The sequence below is a fragment of the Canis lupus genome, chromosome 4 (genome assembly GCF_011100685.1).
Source record: "Canis lupus familiaris isolate Mischka breed German Shepherd chromosome 4, alternate assembly UU_Cfam_GSD_1.0, whole genome shotgun sequence".
Lineage (NCBI taxonomy): Eukaryota > Metazoa > Chordata > Mammalia > Carnivora > Canidae > Canis > Canis lupus.
In genome coordinates, this window is record NC_049225.1 from 23339592 (window position 1) to 23344227 (window position 4636).

Sequence of the window (4636 nt, forward strand, 5' to 3'; positions counted from 1 at the left end):
CCCCGGCGCTCCCCGCCGCCCTGACTCAGCGGCGCGCACGGCGCCTGCGCGACGGGAGGCGGAGGGGAGGGAGGGGCATGGAAGGGGGATGGGACGGGGATGGGAGGGGGACGGGAGGGGGACGGGAGGGGGACGGGAGGAGGGACGGGAGGGGGACGGATGGGGGACGGGAGGAGGATGGGAGGAGGGATGGGAGGGAAGATGGAAGGGGGACGAGATGGGGGATGGGGACGGGAGGAGGGACGGGAGGGGGCGGGACGGGATGGGGGACGGGAGGGGAATGGGAGGGGGGACGGGAGGAAGACGGGTGGGGGATGGGAGGAGGACGGGAGGAGGGATGGGAGGGGGGACAGGAGGAGGGATGGGAGGAGGACGGGAGGGAGGATGGGAGGAGGACGGGAGGGGGGATGGAAGGCGGACGGGAGGAGGGATGGGAGGAGAGGGACGGGGAAATATGTGGTGGAAGGAAAGGGACAGGTCCTGCAAAGACAAAACTAGTAATTGAAGAAGTCCACATTAGAGATTTTATTATGTATGAATATCTTTCATGCCTCACATTTTTTCCGTGATGTACCATTTTTTATTATAGAAATTATAGAGAAACAATATTCTGTTATTAATTCCATTCCATTTTTCAGGTGGGAATCCAAACTCAGAAAGGTTAACGACTTTATCGAAGTCCTCGAGGTTATTATTCAAACTTACCCACTGAACCCACACTGTCTCCCAAAGGATGTTTATCTATTTACCTAGCTGGGGCCCGAGTGTGGCCTCACTCTGGGCCCGGATTTTCCCTGTTAACTTTTCATATCCACAATCACTTCTCATAACCTACAGATGCACTTTCAATATTAAATACTGTCCCTGCCAAGGTCCTACCCTGGTTTGTCCCGGAATTGGACAAAGTGGAGGGGAAGATGGGGAAGAATAAGAAGGGCCTCAGCCATTGGAGAAGTGAAGCTGGAATTTGAGAACCTGGCTGTGCATCAGCCAGAGGCCTTGTTGGAGAAGGAAGTGGCCCCACACTGGGCAGCCCTTAATCTTCTTCTCATTCCAGAATAAGAAAGGCGCAGGTGGCCCATACAAAATCACCTGCCCTCTACCTGTGTCAGATCCAGTCCGGTTCTGAGCAGAGGTCTGACCCTGCCCCTGTCCCCTCCTAAGGGACAAGTATCTGCCAGCCCAAGGAAGGAAAGGAGGGAAATCTAAGCCTATTAGGGCAGGTCTAAAGATCAGCTAGCTCCATTACATCTTTATACCAAAGGGGAAGTTGGGAAAGAGGGAAAGACATTTATCCAGTCATACCTGACCAGAGAGGGGCAAACCCAGTGATCCATCTGCCTCCAACAATCTGTACTCCTTTAGGAACCAGAACCGGCCACCAAAAGGTCTCAAAGCCTTTGGTTCACCTCCTCCCCACCACCCCCACACTGTGGTTCTTATTTCCCACTGGTTGCTGACAGGGAAGTGTGCACCCCCAGTGGGCGATGTGAGAGCCCTGAGTAAAGCTGGGACAAGATCTAAACTGGGTACCTCACTGGTTGGCCTCAGTGGCCAGATGGCTGCACGGCTGCCCCATTTTCAGGCTTCCTAGGTACGGGCACAAGCACAAGGCCGATCACCCCAACAGCCAAAGGAGGTGGGACTCTAGAACACAGCTCTGTCCCTCAGCTCCAGCAAAGCATCTCTGTGTGCCATACAGACATGACAAGACTCTGCCAAAAGGCAATTTAGAGACCCTTTTGATCATATGCTCTCCCTTTGGTGGAGCTACTGAGCTCTCAGAGCTGCTGAACGACAGAGTGAACCAACCACAACTCTTTTGTAATACCCTCCTGTCTCATAACTAGAGGGATAAGACAATGTTTTTGAGATGCGCTTTTTGCTGCCTTCATTTACATACCTAGAACACAAAAATATGATCCTGCATCCATCTCGCTCCCTGTAGGACAGAATTTTAATGAAGAATATAAAAACAGTAAGTGGATTATTGTAACTTTTTTACCAAGTCAGTAGATGCTTGAATCTCTTAAAATACCTTCTTAGCCATCTGTACATAGGCAACAAAGAGCTGTGAGATTGTTTGGACCCTTTGACCCTATAATACCATTCCAGGGAATATACTCCCCAGGAAAATAATCCAGAGCTAAGAAATATTTTATCCAAAGTGGTCACAGAAGGACTCGGTATAAGAGTGGATACTAGAAAGATCTCAAATGCTGAACAATGATAGCTAACTAAGGAAACTGTCCTGACAAAGCACTAATACTCAAAAAGTGCCTTTGAAACATGAGCTAGAAGGAGCAAGGGCTGGTATACAGCAAGCCTCAGAGGGAAGTGGGTTCCAGGAAAATACAGGCAGAGCAAGGCCCAAGCCCCACTGTCCACTTCAAGTCCTGCTGCAACTGACTTGCCAGAGGATAATGTGGAGCTGGAGAGGGAGCTTCAGGACCCCCCAGTCCAGGCACACACAGGGGCAGCAAAGCCCTCCTGCCCTGTCTCCCCCCTAGAAGTGGGATTTTTGGTGAGGAGAGGAACAGAGAACTGGAGGTGGGGAGAGAGCCTGCTGACTTGGATTATCTCATCTTTGCCCTATTTTACTCATTACAATGTCCACACGTGTTACTTTATGTTTTTTAACGAAAAAGATTCGCTCATTGTGCAATAGTGCTAGCAGTTTCACTCTTCCATTCTCAGAACCGGCAACCCTCCCTTAGGCTGAGCTGCTACGAAGCCCCTACTGGCGAGCTTGTAGGAACTTGGAATGGTCTTCACCCCTCTAACTCCCACCAGGGGGAAAAAATGGTTGAAGCAAATCACCCAGGAAAACTTTTCATTGGTGGCCTCAATACAGAAACAAATGAAAAAGCCTTTGAAGAAGTATTTGGCAAATATGGACAAATAGTGGAAGTTCTATTGATGAAAGATCGTGAAACCAACAAATCAAGAGGATTTGCTTTTGTCACCTTTGAGAGCCCAACAGATGCTAAGGATGCAGCCAGAGACATGAATGAAAAGTCCTTAGATGGAAAACCCATCAAGGTAGAACAAACAACTAAACCATCATTTGAAAGTGGTAGACATGGACTACTTCAACCCTCAAGGAGTAGAGGTCCTCCAAGAGGTCTCACAGGCAGAAGAGGAGGAAGTGGAGGAACCAGGGGACTTCCCTCATGTGGAGGACACATGGATGATGGGGGCTATTCCATGAATTTTAACATGAATTCTTCCGGGGGACCACTTCCAGTAAAAAGAGGACCACCAACCACCACAGAGTGGCGGTCCTCCTCTTAAAAGATCTGCCCCTTCAGGACCAGTTCACAGCAGCAGTGGAATGGGAGGAAGAGTTCCTGTGTCATGTGGAAAAGATAGTTGTGGAGGCCCACCTCGAAAGGAACCCCTGCCCTCTCATAGAGATGTTTATTTGTCCCCAAGAGATGATGGATATTCTACTAAAGATAGCTATTCAAGCAGAGATTACCCAAATTCATATCAAAAAAGAGATTATGCACCATCACCAAGAGAGTATACTTACCATGACATGGTCATTCCAGTTCACATAATGACTACCCATCAAGAGGCTATAGGATAGAGATGGCTATGGTCATGATTGTGACTATTCAGATCACCCAAGTGGAGGTTCCTAGAGAGATTCATTTGACAGTAATGGTAACTCACATAGTGCTCCACCTATATGAGGGCCCCCACCATCTAATGGTGGAAGCAGTCACGATGATTACAGCAGCTCACGTGACAGATACGATGGAAGTCAAGTCAGCTACTCAAGCAGCCAAAGGGATCTCTCTATTCAAGTGGTCATGATCAGGTTGGCAGACAAGAAAGAGGGTTTCCCCCCCTTGCCCATGATTCCTACAGCAGTTCAAGCCACAGAGCACCAAGAGGTGGTGGCCGCAGAGGAAGCTGATCTGCTAGAGGGGGAGGCAGAAGCAGATATTAAAAACAAACAAAACTTTGGACCAAAATGCCCGTTCAAAGAAACAAACAAAAAAGTGGAACCTTTCCTGTCATAACTACCCAAGACTACTAAAAGGAAAAATTACATTACCGTTTTAAAATTTCCTGTTAAGTTCTCCTTCCATAATTTTTTATGTTCTTATGAGGGAAAGAAAGTCAAATCTGTTTAATATTATTTGACCTTATGACATCGCTTTCGACAAGCAAATGTTAAATGTGTTAAGACTTGACTCATGTACTCGTGTTGTAACTCTTCAAGTTAAAAGTGTCATTAAAGGCCACTTTTTATATCTGATTTTTCCTAGTAAATGAGGCAAAGCAATTCTAAGACCTTCCACAAACATCTAGCCATCTAAAATGGAGAGGTGGGTCAAAAAAATAATAAAATAAATAAAATAAAATAAAGCAATAAAAAAATAAAATAAAATAAAATGGAGAGGTGAGCCCTCTGCCTATACAAATAAGCTAGCTACTTGAGGGTGGTCGGGGTATGCTACGCTTAGGATTTCAGAGTGTCTTCAAACTGAAATCTCTATGTTCTCAGTAATGAAAAACCTGAGATCAGTGCTTATATAAGGAAAATGCTTTTCACCCAGTAAATCCAAAAAAAGCAAATGGATAATGCTGGCCATATTTTGGGAATCTACAAGAGCCTTCCCTT

The 4636-nt window shown here is 47.1% G+C and overlaps 1 pseudogene; it reads left to right on the plus strand.

Annotated features, from left to right (window-relative positions):
• The first annotated feature begins 2728 nt into the window (after positions 1 to 2728).
• On the plus strand, positions 2729 to 3958 carry LOC106558685 (annotated as a pseudogene).
• The last annotated feature ends 678 nt before the right edge of the window (positions 3959 to 4636 follow it).